Below are 23,149 nucleotides of genomic sequence, written 5' to 3' on the forward strand. Positions count from 1 at the left end.
CATGAATTAGGCAAAGATTGCTTAGATGTGACACCAAGAACATGATCTACAGAAAAAAATGATACTCAGACTTTAGTGAAGGTTAAAATCTTCTGCTTTTTGAAAGACATTATTAAGAGAATAAAAAAACAACCCACAGGCTAGAAGAAACTATTTACAAAGTATATATCTGCTAAAAGAATAATACTTAGATCATGTGCATATATATTCATAATGCCCATATGAATAACATAAGCCATTATACATATATATGATCTGAATACTACTCTTTATATATCTTAACACTGTACCCTAAGATAACAAGCTAATTAAGAAAAAGGCAAAAATTTGAACAAACATTTAACCAAAGTTTTATGAATGTCAGTTATGCATATGGAAAGATGCTGGGCATCATTCAATTCAGTTCAGTTCAGTAGCTCAGTCATGTCCAACTCTTTGCAACCCCATGGACTGCAGTACAGCAGGCTTCCCTGTGCCATCACCACCTCCTGGAGTTTACTCAAACTCATGCCCATTGAATTGGTGATGTTATCCAACCAGCTCATCCTCTGTCGTCCCCTCCTCCTCCCGCCTTCAAACTTTCCCAGGATCAGGGTCTTTCAAATGAGTCAGCTCTTCGCATCAGGTGACCAAAGTATTGGAGTTTCAGATTCAATATCAGTCCTTCCAATGAATAGTCAGGACTAATTTCCTTTAGGATGGACTGGTTGGATTGCCTTGCAGTCCAAGGGACTCTCAAGAGTCTTCGCCAACACCAGAGTTCAAAAGCATCAATTTTTCGGCACTTACCTCTCTTTATAGTCCAACTCTCACATCCATACATGACTACTGGAAAAACCATAGCCTTGACTAGATGGACCTTTGTTGACAAAGTAATGTCTCTGTTTTTTAATATGCTGTCTAGGTTGGTCATAACTTTTCTTCCAAGGAACAAGTGTCTTTCAATTTCATGCCTGCAGTCACCATCTGCAGTGACTTTGGAGCCCCCAAAATAATCTCTCACTGTTTCCCCATCTATTTGCCATGAAGTGATGGGACCAGATGCCATGATCTTAGTTTTCTGAATGTTGAACTTTAAGCCAACTTTTTCACTCTCCTCTTTCAATTTCTTCAAGAGGCTCTTTAGTTCTTCTTCACTCTTTGCCACAAGGGTGATGTCATCTGCATATCTGAGGTTATTGATATTTCTCCTCACAATCTTGATTCCAGCTTGTGCTTCCTCCAGCCCAGCGTTTCTCATGATGTTCTCTTCATATAAGTTAAATAAACATGGGTTTCAATATACAGCCTTGACGTACTCCTTTTCCTATTTGAAACCAGTGTGCTGTTGCATGTCCAGTTCTAACTGTTGCTTCCTTACCTGCATATAGATTTCTCAAGAGGCAGGTCAAGTGGTCTGGTATTCCCATCTCTTTCAGAATTTTCCAGTTTATTGTGATCTATATAGTCAAAGGCTTTGGCATAGTCATTAAAGCAGTAGATGTTTTTCTGGAACTCTTTTATTTTTTTGATGGATGCTGGTAATTTGATCTTTGGTTCCTCTCCCTTTTCTAAAACCAGCTTGAACATATGAAAGTTCATGGCATCATTATTCATTGATATAATTAAAGCATAACTATTTAATATTTATTATTACCACTTTATAGATGACTAAAGTTAAAAACACTGATCATCTCAACTATTCACAAAGATATAGAAAACTGAAGTTTCATACACAGTGGTAAAACACAAAACAGTATAGCTACTTTGGAAAACAGTTTGACACTTTCTTAATGGTTCATCCTAGACCTACCATATGTCCCAGTCATTGTGCTTCAAATTCATCACCCAAGAGGAATAAAAATATATCTATATAGAGACCTGTGCATGGATATTCATAGTAGTTTGACTTGTAATAGTCCAAAATTGGAAGAAATTCAGATGATCACCAATAAATAAACAAATATACCCATAGAGAGGAGTACTATTCAGGAATAAAAGAAAGCAATTATTACAGTATGAATCTCAAAATAAGCATGCTGGGTGAAAGATACAATATAAAATATATACTGTAAGATCCCATTTATATAAAATCTTAGAAAAACGCATAATAACAGAAAGCAAATAATTAACTAGGCATATTAGGGGATCAAGTCAGAGAGAAAATGAAGACAAATGTTGTATGTCCAGTCTTAATCATGGTCATAGTTTTACAAGAATATACATGAGTTAAAATCTATCAAATCAAATACTTCAGATATAAGCAGTTAATTATGCATCAGTTGTATCTCAATAAGATTTTAAAGTACATATCTTTAAATCTTGTGATTAAACTGATGGGATTTGGAAGAGTTTATTTTACAATTCTGTGGGATTTGACAAGACATAACTATGTGATTAGGCCAAAGGTAAGTTAAATGAAGAAAATCTTTACCATAAGTCTGTATTATTTCTGAAAGTGACCATAGCTAAAGGTAAGAGGTGAACAAAATCAGTTAAAAGATCCATAATGCCTATATGATGAACATAAGTTAGTTGTTTAAGACAAATCCAGTTTTTCCTGTTTGTTGTAAAAGATTCATAATGCCTATATGATGAACATAAGTTAGTTGTTTAAGACAAATCCAGTTTTTCCTGTTTGTTGTAGTTGTTTTGTTTAAGAGATTTGTTTCCTATAGTTTGTCAAAAATGATTCCCTGGAGAAGGGTGTGGCAACCCACTCCAGTATTCTTGCCTGGAGAAATCCAGGGGAGCCTGGAGGGTTACAGCTCATGGGTCACAAAGAGTCTGGCACAGCTGAGCAACTGACACTTTCACTTTAAATGTCCTATGGGCTTCTAGGTGCTCAAACTGTAAAGGATCTGCCTGTAGCACAGAGACCTGGGTTTGACCCCTGGGTCGGGGAGGTCCCCTGGAGATGGGAATGGCAACCCACTGTACTATTGTTATCTGAAAAATTCTATGGACAGAGAATGGACTGAAGGCTACAGTCCATGTTTGTGAACAGTCAGACATGACTGAGTGACCGACACACACAGGCTTCCAGGTGACACTAGCAGTAAAGGAGCCTGGCAGGCTACCATCCACAGGGTCTCGAAGAGTCAAACATGACTGAAGTGACTTAGCATATCACGGCACAAATGCCTTATGTTAGTTAACTTGTTTCCCTCTGGGGACACATGTAAGAGTTGAGTATGAAGTTGTTTAACTTAAAATGCTATTTCTACATCAAATTTCAGATTTAATTCCAAATGCCATTTATTTAAAATGGAGGAATTGTCATTTATTCATTTTAAATAGATCAAATTAGAAAGTTTATCTATTCACTGCTTCATTTTGTTTCAAACTCCTTAAACATTTTTTAATTGCACTATTAGATTGTTTGTGAGCAAATTCACCACCAGTACTGCCTGCAGATAATGAGTTAATATACAAATGAAAGTCCCACTGTGCTGGGATACTGTGGCATTTTAATGTCAACCAAAATATATTGGTTCTCTGACCTTCAGGGATTTTGCAGTGTATGAGAAGCTTGCAAATTTCCAGCATCATACCTAAACTCCTAAAGACAAATTCAAATAAAACAGAGAGGCCAGTCCATTTTCTGATTTGTATGAATTTTCTTATTCATGGCAAATTTGACCAGAACTTACAATACTATTGACTTTTAACTAACATTGAAAAAGGATTTCCGGGAAGAAAAATTTAAAAACAGGAAAAGTAAAAAGAGGAACATAAAGATATGCTATTCTCAAAAGTAAAAAACAAACAACAACAAAAAATCACAGCCTATAAATTCATTAATTTACCTATGATATCTAGACTGAGAAGTTGTTTTATTCCTTTATTTCCACAGGAGAAAAAAAACATATTGAACATTTTTAGCTCATATTTTAGAGCATGATCGCATGGTCTAAATTATTTCTTTTAGTCATGGAATTAAAATTTGCTATTGAATGGTTACCAAATATGTGAGCTGTTATATTTTAAGACATTCTATTCATGAATTGGTTTGTATAGACATTTTGTGTCCTTAACTTGATTATAAATTTCCCATGGAAAAACATTCACATCTCTTATTTTTAATCCCATCCCATGTCTGCCTCCCTGATTGAAGCATAAAAGTCTTCTAATTGTCCCCATGTGTAGTCTTCTTCTACCAATTTACATCAAAACAGTCTTCCTAAAGTTGATTCTCTGGTCTGTTTACTTCCTTATTCTGGCTGATATGGGGAAGTCACAAGTGTCCACATCTAACTCAGAATACTGTTTAAGGTCTATGCTGTTTCGCCAGAGATAAACTGTAGGCAAGGGATCAATACAAGTGAAACGAGTCCCTGACAAGCCTGGCACTAGCTTGAAGTGACCAGGCAGAGAATTAGTCACACATAAGGAATTAGTTTGGCAGGTATTTCAAAAAGCCTATATAAGTAATTTTGGATTCTGAGAATTTTAGAGTATGTTACCCTCAGTTGTGTCCAGATGTATTAGTTTCTGAAAGATCACATTAAGGCAAGCATTGGATTTGTCCAAAGCTGGAAGATTTTTGTAACTGATTTCTCTGTGGCTATGTAGCGGGGTTTATCAGGGAGCGTGGAGAAATCTGCCAAAAAGGAGAAAACATAAGCAGCTACAACGAACTGAGATTTTATGCTTTATAGGAGCTCATGACTTCTTCCTCAAAAAAATTCAAAATACACATAACTACTTATGGACAATGACTAGATTTTTTCACCTGCTTTAAAACTGTTGTATACCTTTCATCCTAGCTCTAAATATATGTTGTGATTTTGTCAGAATGAAAGGATAGTGTTCCTGATATAGTCTCTGATATTAACTCTCTTCACCTATCCAATACACATATAGTTACCTATATGAGCTATACAACTCTTGGAGTGCAGTACATGTTCTACTTGTTCATGTTTCTAACCAGCCCTTCTCAACCAGAGTTCTGAGAAAATTAAGTGTTATTCTCTTTTGTTTTCAATTCTCCCAAGGAAGAGAAAGTTTAGAAAGTTTTTCTATTCCCTGCTTCATTTTGTCGCAAACTCTTAAAACAGTTTTTAATTACACTATTAGATTGTTTGTCATCTAGCATCATCTAGATGCATAAAAGATGAGTTAATTTATTATACACAATGAATGCTCCAAGCATTAGGGAAATTTTATCATGGAAACTCAGTTGAGAAGGTCTGCTTTGAAATTAAATTAAATCCAACTTGATAGCCAATTTTCCAAAAAAGAAGAGAAATCCAGTGTCAGTTATTTTGATCCCTCTTTATGTCTATACAGGCAGACTCTTTGGAGATACTAAGGGTTTGTTTATCAGTTGTTCTCACTGCAGCTGCATTTTTCCCTGTGGTCCTGCACACAGCCATCAAAAATCCTGATGCTAATGCTCTCTCTGAAGTATTATTATTATTTGTGATAAGAACATAACATGAGGTCTATTTTCTTAACAAAATTTTAAATGTACAATACTATGGGCATGCATGCATGCTAAGTCACTTCAGTTGTGTCTGACTCTGTGCAACCCCATGGGCTGTAACCCACCAGTCTCCTCTGTCCATAGAATTCTCCAGGCAAAATTACTGGAGTGGGTTTCCATGCCCTTCTCCAGAGGATCATCCTGACCCAAAGACTGAACCTGGGTCTCTTACGTCCCCTGCACTGGCAGGCAGATTCTTTATCACTAAGGGATCTGGGAAGCACATGTTGTTAAATACAGGAGCAATGTTTGGAGCTGATCCCCAAAACTTATTCATCTTGTGTAAATGAAATTTTATAACCATAGAGTAGCAACTCTACATTTCTCCTTCCCATAGCCCCTGGCAACCATTATTCTATTCTCTGTTTCTGGGGGTTTGCCTACTTTAGGTATTTCCTGTAAGTCGAATCATGCAGCATTCATTTCTGTGACAAAAAACCCAATTTAAAAAATGGCAATGAACTTCAACAGACATTTCTCCAAAGAATACATACAAATGACCAACACGCATAAGAAAAGACACTCAACATCACTGCTAATCAGGGAAATGCAAATCAAAATCACAGTAAAATAATACCTCACACCCATTAGGATTGCTATTGTCAAAAAAATGAGATAACAAGTGTTTGTGAGGATATGGAGAAATTAAAATCATTGTGTACTATTGGTGGGGATGTAAAATTTTGCAACTTTTAAGGAAAGCATTATGAAGTTTCCTCAAGAATTTAAAAGTAAGACTACCATGTAACCCAGCAATCCCACTTCTGGTACATACGTAAAATGATTGAAATGAGGATCTTAAAAAGATATCCATACTCCCATATTCATTTCAGTGTTGCCCACAATAGCCAAGATAGAGAAACAAGCTAAATATTCATTGGTAGATGAATGGATAAAAATTGTGGCATGTATATTTGTATATATACCTCCATTGGGCCATTAGTCAGCCTAAAAAAAAGGAAGAAAATCTTGCCATACATATGTCACAATATGGATTTACCAGGAGGACATTATGCTAAGAAAATAAGCCAGTCAGTGAAGTGTTTTTAATTGTCAATCTTTCAGTCCTAACCGGTGGGTTATGCTGGCTTCTCTGCTGTCCCTTGCTAAATTGAACTACAGTGACTTTTTTAAGGCCATGGATATTGCTGACTATTCATGGAAGAAACACTCCCTCCATTTCCTTAAAGACAGTCCTTAGAGGGAAATTTTCTGGCAGTTCAGTGATTAGGATTCAGACCTTCTGCTGCCACATGAAATAGCCAAAAAAAAAAAAAAGTCTTCTTAAATGTGCTCCATTCCATGAACCTTGAGTTGAAATTTTTGCCCCATAGGATTACTAGCAAAAAATCAAGTTTCTTTCTCTTGATCATCAAATAGTTTCATTTTCTTTCTCATTGCCAACTACTTGGTTGTTTTATTCCCTCCATGAACCTAGACTCTAAAATCAGTTGGGCTTATTTAGGAGCTGCCTTCAGGATGATTTACTAGATCTTCACAGTTTTATCCCTTCTGGCTTTGAATAAAAAACATTGCTTACTCCCATTGTGAGTAGATAAATCTTTTCAACTTGAGTAAATGCATCTTAAGGGATAGGCTTTCTCTTTTATTCATAACACCAAAAAATGCACAAAAATTTTGAGTTGAACAAATACATAAGAAATTATAAAATACTCTATGATATCTGAAATAAAGTTCAGAGCTGAACTATTACTTTAATCCACCATGCCAGCCCCAGGGCCATGTTGGGGATTGCCACATTTAAAGCAGCTTGTTTTTCACTTAATTTCAGAAATGCTTCCTGACCCTTCTTTGAGTCTGACTTCATCAGCTAACATGAAACATCCTGCTCATTATTTAGCTTTTGTTTTCACTTCACTCTGTATTTATAACACTTGGTTACACTTTCCAGGCCATTATTTATGAAAGTTTAGAAAACACTTCTTGTATCCTAGGTTTCCTTAAGTAAGCATCCTTCCTAATTTGATTAATTCTTGGGACTGTTTTGGCATTCATTCTTAAGCAGCTCTATCCCCAGATTTATTCTCAATCTTAAAGTATTAAAATTCAGTTGTAGAGACTCTATTTATTCACTCCTAGATTATCAGTGTCCAGTTTAGTACCCAGTGCAAATATATTTAGCTTGTATTTGATGGTAACAAGATATTCCCCCATCTCCAAAAGCCATTATTTAAATTTTTAGTTTTAATTGCTTTGTATCACTTAAATTACCAAATCAACGTAACATTAAGAAAAAGTAAATAATCTGACAAATTTATTAGTTTAAGTACAGAACAATTTCAACCTTGGCAGTGTCAGGAATGACACATGATTTGGGAAAACTTCTTTTAATCAGAGACACAACTAATATATGGAGAAAACAGGAGCATCTAAGAAATAAAAATATATCAATAATATAGACATTGAATAAGGTAAAAGCTAAGTTGGGCAGAAGGTGTACATTGAAACCATCAAACAGAGAAAATCATTTTGTAAGCTATCATCGTTATGAAATTACAGCTGGTATTCATTCTACAATGGTATTTTGTTCCATAGTACATATGTAGAAATCTGAAATTTGTCTTTTTGTGTTAGCACCTTAATTGGGCAAACTTTATGCTCCAAAATAATGGTTTATGTATTGATGATATCAAATGCTGGTAAAGATATGAAGCAACAGGAACTCTCATTCATTGTTGGTTGGAATGCTAAATAATGTAGTCACTATGAAAGACAGTTTTCTGGTATATCTTACAAAGCTAATTTGATGAAGAGTAAATCATGGTGATGAAATAAATATTCTAAACAGACTGAATATTAGTAAAGATATTGAATCAGTAATTAAAACAAAGCAAAAAGTCCAGGACCAGATGAATTCACTGGTGAATTCTACCAAACGTTCAGAAAATAATTAATACATAAACATTTCAAACCTTTCAGAACAAAAAATCAGAAAAGGAGAGAACTCTTCCAAACTCACTTTAGGAGGCCTGTATTATCCCGATATCAAAACCAGACAAAATTGCCACATGAAAAGAAAATTACAAGCCAATATTCTTGATGAATATACAAGTAAACATTCTCAAAAATTATTAACAAATGCAATTCAGCAGTACATTTAAAGGATAGAGGGGATAAAAGCCCACCATGATAAAGTGGTTTTTATTCCAGAAATGCAAGGCTGATTCAACATTGGAAAATCAGTCAATATGATACACCACATTAACAAAATGATGGATTAAAATCATAAGATCATCTTAATAGACGCAAAAAAGCATTTGACAAAATGCAGCATATTGTTTGAAAAAATTCTCAGTGAAACAAGTATAGAGGGAATGTACCTCATTTAAGACAAGCCCTCAGCTAACTAAATGGTGCAAAGCTGAATGCTTTTCCTCTAAGATCAGGAACAAGATGAGGGTGTCACTTTTATTTAATACTGGAAGTCCTAGCCATAGCAATTAGTCAAGAAAAGAAAAGGAAAAAAGGAACTAAAGGGCCTCTTGATGAAGGTGAAAGAGGAGAGTGAAAAAGATGGCTTAAAACTCAAAATTAAAATAAAATTAAGATCATGGCATCCAGTCCCATCACTTCATGGCAAATAGGTGGGGTGAAAGTGGAAACTAGCAAATTTTATTTTTTTTGGCTCCAAAATCACTGTAGACAGTGACAATAGCCACGAAATTAAAAGATGCTTGCTCCTTGGAAGAAAAGCTATGACAAATCTAAACCTATGAAAAACCATATTAAAGCAGAGACATCACTTTGCTGACAAAGGTCTGTCTAGTCAAAGCGATGTTTTTTTGTTCCAGTTTTCATGTACAGATGTGAGAGTTGAACTATAAAGAATGCTGAGCACTGAAGAAAGAGCTTCAAAACGTGGTGCTGGAGAAGACTCTTGAGCATCTCTTGGATAGCAGGGAGATCAAACCAGTCAGTCCTAAAGGAAATCAACCCTGAATATTCATTGGAAGGACTGATGCTGAAGCTCCAATGCTCTGGCCACATGATGTGAAGAGAGGACTCACTGAAAAAAAAAAAAAAAAAAAGAACTTTGTGACCTCAGTAGTACAGCTTTCACCAGCTGAGAACACCCAAAAGGGACGAAGGGTTCAAAGTTGTCTTCCTGAAGCATTCTCAGGAGCTGGCATGTTAAATCCTTTATTCCTGTAGAGGGATCTCAGCAATTCATTTCAGTGCCCCCTCACAACTATGCATAGAACTTTATGTTAACAGTTCTTTTCTATTATTACTTAGAACTATGTGATGGATTTTTTGGTTTGTTTGGAATTACAGAACAATGATTCCATTGTCTTCTGGCTTCTATTGTTGCAGTTGAGAAAAGAGAAATCCATCTAATTGTTTTATTCTAGTTGACTTACTGTTTGTTTCTGGCAACTTTTAATTTTCTCTCTCTCTCTCAGTCTCTCAAGCAACACACACACCACACACAGAGAGAAAACCTTTATTTTTTTTATGTGTCTTCTATAGTTCAACTATGATGTTGCTGGGTGGGAAATATTTTCATTTACCTTGCAAGAAATTTGGGAGGCTTTCTAGATACAAGGTTTTGTGAGATTTTTTCCTGTTTCTCAATGATAGGAACATTTAAGCAATTATCTGAATTTTTTACCTGATGTTTCATGTTTTCTCTCTGTTATAGTCTTCTGCAAATATATGTGGTAAAAAAGACTCTATATTAGTATTTTTACAATGCCTTTATTTTCCTTAGCTGTCTTTTTGGAGTTCATTCTGCATAATCAATTTTGCTCTATCTTCTTTTCATTAATTATTTTTTAACTCTGTTTATTTATCATTTACTACACCTATAGAATTTTAAATTTAAATTATTATTTCCATAAGTTCTATTTTACTTGGCAAAGCTGAGGTGTTTCCTCTTGTTCCATATCATTTTTTTTTTTCTTCTAGTTCTCAAAATAATATGCATGGTTACTTTGTATTCTGTGTCTGGTAAATCTTACATCAGATTTTGACATGAACTTATGAACTTTTCTTTACTCTATCTTTTAGCTTTGATACATGGGGCATCATTCCATGAGATGTTTGAAAGATTAATTGTGAGCTGCCTCACTGTATTCTTTAGAAATTTTCAGAATTTTTTTAAAGAGTAGATCACCCCAATGTTCATCGCAGCACTGTTTATAATAGCCAGGACATGGAAGCAACCTAGATGCCCATCAGCAGACGAATGGATAAGGGAGCTATGGTACATATACACAATGGAATATTACTCAGTCATTAAAAAGAATTCATTTGAATCAGTTCTAATGAGATGGATGAAACTGGAGCCCATTATACAGAATGAAGTAAGCCAGAAAGATGAAATATAGTTTTTTTAGTGAGCACCTGCCTTGTTACTGCTAGTCATCTAAGTGGCATGGTAAATTAATATCTGTGCTGTTTTTCAGACTACATAGCTTCTATAAGTTTGGATTTAAAACCCTGAAGATGATGACTCTGTGGCTGCAAGTTCCTCAGGAAGATCTTTCCCCATCAACTCAACACAAGGTTCATGAAGGATAATTGTCCTTCAAAGTGAGATTTATTTCTCATTCATCTTTACATTTAGTCTCAACTTTTTGCCCCATTTCAGCTTTAATATTGGAGTATTTTATTTTATTACTAGTATTGGGAATGGGCTGTAGATCCTCTTCTTAGTATCCTGTGCAGTACCCAGATTAAATGCTTACAGCTTTCAGGTCTTGATAAAATTATGGTTTTGGCTCCTAAGTGCTTTTTAAATTTCTCATATTCACTCTGTTTCTGAGCTCTATGGATTCATTGTTTTGTGTTTAGCAATACATTTCAAAAATGTACACACTCACATTCACATCTATCTATCTACATATACTAGTTATTTTAGATATTTTGATAAGAATGATAATTCAGATATCTATTCAATTATATTTCTGCAAATTTTAAGTTACATATATCAGTATAAATGTTTTAAATGTTCTCAAAATTTTCTTTTTTAAATGGATGAAGCATAATGTTTGCTTACTTTGTCAAATAAGATGACCTTCATCAGATTTTCCAAATATAAATTCAAGTATCTCCTTATATACCTCACTGAGAATCATTGATTTTTAGCTTACCTGTTTAAAATTTTCTAAATTCTATAAAACATCAAGTATTAATATCAATTCTGACTAATGATACATGCCATAAATTATTAATAAGCATGAAGTTTTTACAAAATAAACTTCAGGAATTAGCTTTAAAATGATTGTGGAAGTATGATAAATTTGACATAGAAATCCTAAATATTTAGAATATCAATCTTTCCTTCTAGCTCTATATATTTGCCATAAGATGAAAATAAAATAGATTTTTCACTAAGTCATGCAATAAAAACATAAGTAATTATTTCAGACTTCTGAAAATCATGTGGAATTTGTAAAATATATGACTATAGTTAGGGTGATGTTTATATTTAAAAATATTAATGGGGAAAAGAGCTTCCTTGGTGGTTCAGCAACAAAGAATTCACCTGCCAATGCAGAAAATGTGGGTTGGATCCCTGGGTCAGGAATATCCCCTGGAGAAGGACATGGTAACTCTCTTCAGTATTCTTGCCTGAGAAAACCCATAGACAGAGGGGCTTGGTGGGTTGCAGTCCATGGGGTTGCAAAGTGTTGGACATGACATAGTGACTAAACAGCAACAGCAAAATAGGGGGAAAGTTCAAAATAATAGCAATGTTCTTATTTCAATATTCTCACTTATAAATCAAATGTAACTCTAAGTAATTGAAAGAATAGAGTAGAAAGAAATAAGAACATTTAGGTATACCGTGCTACAATGTCCTATACTATGAGAAACTCTAGATTGAACTCTAGGAAGTCAAGAAATTTCTGATCTCCATCTTCTTCAGCTAGATATTTAGATTATGATATATCTGCTTTATCCAGTGACAGTGTTTTGTTTTATCCTTTGTGAGTCATCTCCAAAATGGCAGAGCTGCTTAACACTTTCACTAGATAACTATAACCTTTGAAAATCACTTGTCTCGTAAAGATATATAAAAATGCAAACAGCAGACAGATTTCAGAAATTCTTGTAAGAGAATATTGGAAACAAGTGATTTGAAATTGAAAACACTGTTGTATAGAGTTTGGCTGCACTCAAAGCTGAAAGAGACTGTTGTAAATGCTTAAGGAATGCTGGTAGCACATGCAAGCAGAAAGCAAGAGCTGCAGCCTGCAAAGCGCCTCCTCTGAAAGGCAGCTGTGCATATGGTAGATGTATGTTGTAAAGTAACAACATTAAGTCAGAGGAAAGAAAGAAAGTGAAAGTGATAGTTGCTCAGTTGCATCTGACTCTTTGCAACCCCATGGACTCTACAATCCATGCAATTCTCCAGGCCAGAATACTGGAATGGGTAGCCGTTCCCTTCTCCAGGAGATCTTCTCAACCCAGGTCTCTTGCATTGCAGGTGGATTCTCTACCAGCTGAACCACTAGGGAGGCCCAAGTTAGAGGAGGGATATCCCAACTGGCAGGCTATCCAGGTGGCGCTAGTAGTAAAGAAACTGCCTGCCAATGCAAGAGATGTTAGAGACACAAATTTGATCCCAGGGTGGGGAAAATGCCCTGGAGGAGAGCATGGCAGACTACTCCAGTTTTCTTGCCTGGAGAATCCTATGGACAGAGGAGACTTGTGGGCTACAGTCCATGAGGTCACAAAGAGATGGACACAACTGAAGAGACTTAGCACATATGCATCCCATGTGGTATATGGAGGGTAACTCTGGGTAATTTAAAGGCAGGAAATTTTTAAAGCTTGAAGAAACATGCATGCAGATGGTAGTATTAAGAATTTATCTTAACATATAATTGGAATTCAGGGAAAGGGTCCTTTCTGTGGAGGCGAAGGTCGAATTAGCAATAATAAGGCCTACAATGTATTTGCATATAGCAGATTACCATGGTAGAAATTTAGGGTCAAAAGTATAAAACAGTACCCAATAAACCAGAGTGTAAGGTGGGAATGAGATTACAGGAATAGAACAGAAACCCAAAAAATAAGAATTGAGGCATACTCAGCAAAATTTTATTAGCATAAAGCTTGCTGATTTTTAGCAATAGTCTCCATTGAGTTTGAGCAAGATACAAAAATGGAGGCCCACAGAACCAAAAGCAATATATTTGAGGGAAATGGTCAAATACAAGACAATAGGACATGATGGGAACTGAATGAACCCCAGAGTTCATGCCTCATGGGAAGGGCAGCATGTAGGCCCCATTGACAGATCCTTTTTTTTCACCCCCTAGGAAAAACACCTATGTTGGTTTTTTCATACATCTATGACAATTTAATTTTGACTGTTAAATTACTTTTTCAGGCTAAATTTTCTTCTACTCAGTTTCTACTTTGTAAGCTAAAGATTTTTCATCTTGCTCATTTCAGGGTCAGGAATGCTTCACTGATGGCAGAGACTAGAAAGAGACTCATTCTAGAGCTGGGAAGCAAGTGAACTTGAATGTTGAGAAACAGCATTCAGAGGCTGTAAATGTAATCATGTATGACAAAAAGAGCTTTTGCCTATTGGATATTTAAATTTGGAAATTCAGTTACAAGTAATTTAATCATCTTTAAGTCCTTTCATGGTAGATAGTGTTCTTACCATTTTTAGCAAACAAGAAATTCGAGATTTAGAAGGTGAAGTGACTGATTCAAATCTTATAGGCAGCAAATGAAAGGCTGGACTCAGCTCATTGTTTCCAAATACTGCCTAGACTTCTGTGTGCTCCAACACACTGACCTCTCAGAGGCAGGCAAAAGAAGATTTACCCTATAGTATCCTGAATCACAATGATTTCTCCTTGTGAGTAGCAGAATGTCCTCTCCAGTTGGCCTAAATCATAGGACTTTTATTGGGTCACATAATTATAACTCTGTTTCCATTTCTTTGGGATTCTATTGACTCTAGCTTCCTTTCTGTGTTGGCTTTACTATCAGGTAACTTCCTTTATGATTGCAGGGTTGTAACTGAGTAACCCAGGAAATACACTCCCACATTCACCTTTAGGAGGAGAGATAAACTGTAATGATCACAAGTTACCATGGCTCCATTGGCAAAGTTCTCTTTACATTTTATGGACTGAAAATGGCTGAAATCATCAGACATCTGAGCCAAATGCAAACAAGAGGAATGAATAGACTAATCAAATCACACTACCAGATAGAACAGAGTTGAATCCCAAAATTTCATTGCTACTACATAATGCAGAATGTGTGAAATGGGGCTTGGAATGTCCATTTCAATGGGCACAATGGGTTCCTATAGCATGAAGCAGGTACTTTTTGGCTTATGTTCATATCCCCTGGTTTCGCATTAAGCGTGGTAACTACTTGGTGGCTGTTGTTCAGTCACTAAGTTGGGTCCTACTCCTTGCAAACCCATGGACTGTAGCACACCAGGTTTCCCTGTCCTTCACTATCACCCTGAGTTTGCTCAAACTCATTCATGTCCATTGAGTTGGTGATGCCTTCCAACCATCTCATCTCCTGTTTCCCCCTTCTCCTCCTGCCCTCAATCTTTCCCAGCCATCAGGCATCAGGGTCTTTTCTAATAAGTCGACTCTTGGCATCAGGTGGCCAAGGTATTGGAGCTTCAGCTTCATCAACAGTCCTTCCAATGAATATTCAGGGTTGATTTCCTTTAGGATTGACTGTTTTTCATTTTCTGTATTTCAGAAGTCTTTTAACTTTGAAGTTATCCCAGAATTCAGGGAAGATTCCCAGGTGGCTCAGACAGTAAAGAATCTACTGTCAATGTGGGAGATCTGGGTTTGATCCCTGGGTTGGGAAGATCCCCTGGAGAAGGGAACAGCTACCTACTCCAGTATTCTGGCCTGGAGAATTCCATGGACTGAGGAGTTTGGCAGGCTATAGTTCATGGGATGGCGAAGAGTCAGACATGGCTGAGTAACTTTCTTTTTTCTTTCCTTCTTTTGACTTAGTGTCACATTTAACTTAGGATTCATTAAATATTTTTCAATCAGACTCATTGAAAAGCCATCAGCTATTCTGGACTCATATTAACGACTGTAAGAATTGCTCCCCTTTCCTATTTATAAAGAAATAGATCTCACTTTCCATACTAAGATTAAATCAATTTAGGAAGATATCCATGCAATTAAATTCAACAAATATTTGCCAAATAACTTCTAAAGCACCTTGCTTCACATAGTAATTACTCAGTCCTTTTGTGCTATATTAATATATTTATTTGCATTTGTTGTTGTACTTGTTGATTGCATGATCAGTAAGTTTATATTTTAATGATGCTAGGAAATATATTTATTCATTTTTTGATATATATATATATATAAAATCTATGTACATATATGCTGTACCATGCAGGATAGGGTATCTCTGTTCCCTGACCAAGGATTGAACCTCCATTGGAAGTGTGGAGTCTCAACCACTGGACCACCAGGGAAGTCTCAGTAAATAACTTTTGTTTGTTTGTTGATCTGCTGTACTTGTATTTATAGATTTTTATCTTTCAACCTAGATTTAACCAGGCTTAGAAAACATTTTTCCTCCTCACCAATATCCTAAATATAGTACTCTTTCTTTGACAATAAAAAGCAGAAATCTTATTAAATATACAAAAATGTAGCATTAGAGTGATTGGAGGCATGTTCAAGAAATAGGTTTCAGGGTGACAATCTTGTCCTTCACTTATCTCTTGTCAAAGCTTTAACATTTCTGCACATGCACTCAGGCTTGATCCAAGGTCCTTGTGTGTCAATATCAGTAATATTTCCTTGAAAAATAACCTTGACCTTTCCTTCTTACTTCCCAATGTGGATGAGACAGTGCATTTTTGCATACTAACAATGCAAGAATCTTTGCTGCCTTTTTCTCTGCCATTTAGCCCCTGTTCACCTTAGTTCTTTGAGAAGCAGGATTTTAGTTAGAATTCTTCAGTTTCATCATTAATAGTAGAGATATATAAACCTTCGGAAAGTGAATGTGTAAATCTAACATTTTTTTGTTTTGTTGGGAGAGGAGGTTATAATATTTTTTATTTCACTCAAATGTTCCTGAACATTGTCCAGTGTGTTAAAACAATAAATAAGCAAAATTGCCCTCAAATCAATTAAAGGCTAAGAAGCTACATATACAGTTTGCAGTTTTACTCAGAGGCTCTGGAAAGCATAAAAACAATATTTATTGGACCAAGAAATAAACTAAACTAAACACTTTACAATCTTGAAATATTTTCCATGGTTTAAAAGCAGAGAATTTCTCACTATTTTCTAAGTCAACTTATATTGCATAGCTTTTCTCAAGAGAAGAAAGTTGAAACACTAATGAAGAATTTAAAAGTCCAGGAGAATAATATGTTTTATCAGTCTGGAGTCACCCCTCTATGATTTTAAAGAAGTTATTTTTCTGGCTTACTTCACTCTGTATAAGGGGCTCCAGCTTCATCCATCTCATTAGGACTGGTTCAAATGAATTCTTTTTAATGGCTGAGTAATATTCCATGGTGTATATGTACCACAGCTTCCTTATCCATTCATCTGCTGATGGGCATCTAGGTTGCTTCCATGTCCTGGCTATTATAAACAGTGCTGCGATGATAAAGAACATTACAGCATACTGACACATGTATATGGAATTTAGAAAGGTGATAACGATAACCCTATATGCAGAACAGAAAAAGAGACACAGAAATACAGAACAGACTTTTGAACTTTGTGGGAGAATGTGAGGGTGGGATATTTCAAAAGAACAGCATGTATACTATCTATGGTGAAACAGATCACCAGCCCAAGTGGGATGCACGAGACAAGTGCTCCGGCCTGGTGCACTGGGAAGACCCAGAGGAATCGGGTGGAGAGGGAGGTGGGAGGGGGGATCGGGATTGGGAATACATGTAAATCCATGGCTGATTCATATCAATGTATGACAAAACCCACTGGAAAAAAAAAATAATAATAATAATAAAAAAAAAAAGAAGTTATTTTTTCACTTTGCCTTCAGTTACATAAAATTTGATTTGGCATTTAAACTTTAAAGTAACTAACTTTACAAATTAGAAATACATTTTAATAAATAGAATTTTTAAATGTCAGATCCATCATAATATTAAATAATATCCTGAGAAATATGAAATAGATACTTATAGCACAAATGAGAGTAACTAGTAAGAATTACTAGGATACATTTTTTACCTATTATGAGCAAGATATTGTAGTAAGTTGTGTGTGTGTGTGTGTTTAATAGAAACTACTTAGTTGAAACCTCTCCACAACCTCATGGGCGCAAACATAATTATTCCTATGTAGCACTGATTCAGTTCAGTTCAGTCGCTTAGTCATGTCCAACTCTTTGAGACCCCCATGGACTGTGGCAAGCCAGGCTTTCGTGTCTATCACCAACTCCCAGAGCTTGCTCAAACTCATGCCCACAGAGCATTATTTAGGTATATTTAAATTTGTAAGGGACACAATCTCCCTTTCTGGAGACACACATTTGTTTTTTAGTTTTTTTTTTTTTAATTAATAAAATGGTTAGTCACTAGTGGTGTGGTAGCAAATAAGATCCTTTCCCATTACCATGTGTGAGGATAACAAATTTTCAGTACAATCATCATTGTACCTCTGGGCTTCTATTTGACCAATTAGGTTTTGGAATGAAGGGTAAGAACTAATTTTTAATAATCATTTCATAGGATTATTACATAGTACAGGGAAGAGACAATGACATGCAGACAAAAGATCTTAGGGAAGAAGGAGGAAATTATGAAATAGTAATTTGACTAAGTGTGTAATTTATTCTCTGTAGCTTTTTCTGTATCATGGGTCACATGAAACCTGGTCACATATCCCCACAGTATGTTCAGTAAACTATGCAACCTCATTATCATATGATGGAGTTGTATCCATTTTGTGGGTAGATTGCTAACAGTTGATATTTAGTGAATTCTTATTCTGAGCCAAATATATGATCACATTTTCCCCAAAATACAATGTTTTTAAAGGTTAGATGGAAAAACTGGTTCTTTCAGAGGTTTCATCATTTGTCCAAGTTTACAACTTGGTGAATGGTAAAGTGGGGATTTAAACCAAGGCTCTGTGACTACTGACATGACATTCTTAATTATTAGACAATGCTTCCATGCTGTGACTTGTGGCTGAAAATAGGAACTGCCCACTTGATCCTGTCCAGACTGGTAGATGAATTATTATTGTTGTTTTTTATTTTTTACAGATGATGAAACTGAAACTTAAAGAGATCAAATAACTAGCACAAGATGATTTAGCTAATGTAGGGAAGGATCAGAATTCAATTCATATTCTAAAGCTCCTGAATTTTCCATTCACCACTTTCATATATGTTCAGTCTTTTTTTAACAAGGCAACAGTCCTCCTCCCTTAAAAACTATTCATGGTTGATTTGGTCTGGGTTAATTTATAATAATTCCTTTAATAACAAGTCTAACTCCAATTTTGGTGTTTGACTGCTAACAGCATAAAGCCTCACCATTCCCTTCCTACTTTTCTCCCATGTTTAGGTAAGGGTAGCTCCGATGTAAATATTGGATGCTACCTCCTTTGTCACCTGAAAGGTCAACTCAAGCAACTGAGATCACAGAAGACTTGAGAACCTTCATCAAGCTAACCATGCCTTATCACCATAAAACTCAAGTCAGTCTTCCCTTGATTTTGAAAGCCTTTTTTTTTTTTTTTTTTTTAATCAGTTTGGATACCAGAGCTTCTCTCCTCAGCCAGACTCTTAATGGTTAAATAAATCTTTTCACATCTTCTTGGTGAGTGTGCATTTGTGGTGTCATCAGTTTTGACTTTAGAATCAAATTTTAGATGGGGGTCCATCTTGTCTCAACAGAATAACTGCAACATTTTCCAACATATTTTTCTTTTTTAAAAGTCAAGCAGAAAAAGAAAATTGCTGGAAGGAAATGTGATAGCTTAAAATATTAACAGAAGGCTGGAAAGCCAGACTCAGAAGTTGGCCAACTACCAAGCACATCTAGGTAGCAGGAAAGAAAGCCAGTATCATGCCTCAGGGACAATCTAGTTAGGACTTTGCTGCTGGCTCTAGTACAACTAAGTACTTATCACTGTCTCTATTCCAGAGTTCTCACAGCAATGATTGCCAGCGCTGCATGGAAAAATCTGCATATACCCATATTGGTTGGTCATTTTTCAAGATTCAAGCTGGGAGGTGTGACCATTTACTTATCAGAGCCCTAATTTCCACACTCTAGTCAGCTACAAAGCAGGGAGAAGGTTTAGCTTCTGTTTCTGATATAATAATGTTTTCTTGCCTCAAAGTAGAAATGCTGTTCTGATTTCAGGTAACATAGAACTATGTAAAACACTCCATCATATCTATTATACAGTATTCTTTGACACAGTAGCGCTATTCCTAAGTGATTAACATTTCTTCCCTGAAATTCTTTTTTTTTTTTAATTTATATTTATGAGACTACTCCTTGTTAACTACTTTTTAACTTTTATTTCTTCCTTTCTTTTTTAGTTTTCATTGATTTTCCACTTCTTTATATCTCCTTAAAAATACATTTCTCAAGTTCTTATCTTTCCCTGCCTTTTGCCTCTCCAGTAAAGACAGTCTTCATCTTCTAAGCCTCAACTGTTTTCAAAGCTGAAGCTCCAATACTTTGGCCACCTGATGTGAGAAGCCAACTCACTGGAAAAGACTCTGATGCTGGAAAAGATTGAGGGCAGGAGAAGAGGACAACAGAAATGAGATGGTTGCATGGCATCACAGACTCAATGGATATGAGACTGAGCAAATTCCAGGAGATAGGGACAGGGAAACATGGCACGCTGCAGTCCATGGGGTCTCTCACTTGGCAATCAAACCAGAAAAACAACAAATTAGACATATGGATGGTAACAAGTCTATATCTCTAACCCAAATATCTCTCGGTAGATTCAGCCTTTCATTTTTATTTCTCTTTGGGACATTTAATCCAGATTCTCTCCTGCAAGTTCAAAGAAAAAATGCCAGAGACTGTCATCTTCTCCCAAAGCCACCTCTTTTCTAAGATTCACCTATTTCTGTAGGCTACCTTGTCTTCTAACCATCTCACTATCACCATGGAGTTTGTTTGCTTCCTTATGGCCTGTGTCACCAAAGAATGTCTATTCCTCCACAACCTTTTTATATATAAAATTGTTGTATGATTATTGTAATCAGATTGATGCATGTCAGATCACTTAAAATAAATTATTATAATCAGATTGATGCATATCAGAACACACAAACCAAATTAGACTTTACCAGATTTGGCTAAAGATAATTTTGACTAAGGGCTTTATTTAATTCATGTGTTTGTATCTTCAAAATTTTTGATGAAATAGATTATTTGAGGAGAAATATACAATCCCGATTGGGAAGATAAATAAGTCCATGAAAATTTTAGGGGGTGTTGTTAGAAATATAACCAAGAAGAGGTAAGCCTCACAGCTTTTCCCAAATTGGAAATAACTATAACATTTTGGCTTCCTTTTAAATGATTAGTTTGCTTAGATACTGTATCATATACCTCTTCTATGCTACTTTCCACCCATTCTGTATCACTTGTTTCTGGTGTTTTTGTCACTGTTCCCAGCATTGCCATTGTTCATTAACTGACTCTGAGTGGTCTCCAAAATGTGTCACACACAAAATATATTCCACTCCCTGTTCACAACACAAACCTTTTATTCCCTGTCTTGGGGCTTTCTTAGTGATGCTGAAGTGTGACATATTAGGGGACATGCTCAGTGCCTATAACCTAGAAGTGAGGGGAAATTAATGTCCCACAGATAAATTTTTGACAATAGAATACCAAACTGGAGAACAAATTATTCTCACTTCCCTCCCAATTTACTATTTAAGTAGAGGTCTTTCTATTTTTTTAGAAAATAGTCCCATGAGGCCAAGCAAGCAGTTGTGCATATAGTAAGTGCATGTAATTTTGCAGTCCTCTTGTAGTGGATCTCCTTCCTCTCCCGCTTCACTCCTTTTGTCTCTAACTTGCTTCTCTAAGTTTATAACTCACTTCCCTAATAATGTGGACACCCATGCTTTGGGCTTTGCTTTCTGGGCAACCCAGGGTAATACAATTGTCCTGTCTCTTCCACAGATAGATTGAAATTATTTAGGAGGAACTAGCCTTAGAGATCAAAATTGTCTGAAGACTACTATGGCCAAGATGGGGACGAGAGGTAAGGTGGTAGGAAAAATTTCTTTCAGGAAGCAAGAGTTTGAAAGCATGCAGTTTATGATAGAAACTATGTACCTGTGTTGATTTTACTGTTGTTGTTTAGTTGCTAAGTCATGCAGACTCTTTTGCAATCCCATGGAACTACAGTTAAAAAGGAATGAATCTATTGGAGAGGCTAAAGTAGGAAATATTTATAGAAGCTTTGTTTCCTAAGCACCAAATTGCTCATATTTGCATTACCTTATACAGAGACATCAAATTTGATACTTCCAGTGACTAGAAATAAGGGCAAAGTCCAGAATTAATGCCATATTTCCTTTTAGAATGAATTTTGTATCTTCAAACTGTCAATCACCTGTGTGAACATAAATCAACCAAATAGAATAGGGACTTTCAAGTAACAAAACAATTTCCACTTCATATTGTCAGTGAGCATGCAGAAATTGTTATCTAAGTTTGCATATTATGATTTATCTTTGATTTATTTGCTTGAGATCTGTAATGTTATTGAGATCTTAGACACATCTATCCTTTTACTACAATCTTTTTGAAACGTTCTGGGAATACTTATTTGTACCAGTTAGCAGCAAAATGCAATTAAATGAACCATAATGAAAAATAATTCAAGGTTTGAAACCTTAGGTTTTTTTTTTTTCTTCTATTACAGTTTAAACATTTATCATGTAAAATTTTAATATTTATAAATTTGTGCTTGTATAGAAAATTACTTTTCTCATTTTCCCAGTTGCTAAAATTTTATATGGCAAACTCTTTAAAACTTTCACATAAGAAATACTTCTTATTTTCCACTGATCAATATATTTATAAGTATTTCTGTGCATTTTACTGTATGTTTAAGCAGAATATGTACTGTGTTGTCTGTGAGTCCATGAAAAAAATACACATCAAATTATAAGACACTGTGGCAAAGATGGCTAGTATCCTACCCAAATATCAATGCTTCTCCTTAGGAAGTTAAAAAATATGTACTTAAGAAAGCAAAATATAATGCAGATAATAATTATGTTTCTCAACATCCCATAAATTAAGGTCTATTAAGTTTTGACCAATAACTGGTAAGAACATTTCTTATGGAATTTCTGGTTATGATCAGGAATGATCAGTTCATTTTTTACTTTTTTCCTCATTTAGGATTTATACATGATGGCCAATTTTGAGAAAATCATCTTAGAATATCAAGCTAGAATGAACCTAAGTTCTGGAAAAGAAGGCCTGGATGGAAATGTCTGGAGAGATAAGCAGTTGTTCATCAATAACATTGTGTTTGGTTTCAATTTAGTTTTGCTTTGTCACACATTGCTGAACCTAACACTAACTGATACAGGTCCAGTAGAATACCACAGCAAATGTATATATATATATATATATATATATATATATATATATATATATATATATATTATAAATTTCTAGAAATGCGT

This window comes from Dama dama, chromosome 19 (assembly GCF_033118175.1).
Source record: "Dama dama isolate Ldn47 chromosome 19, ASM3311817v1, whole genome shotgun sequence".
NCBI lineage: Eukaryota > Metazoa > Chordata > Mammalia > Artiodactyla > Cervidae > Dama > Dama dama.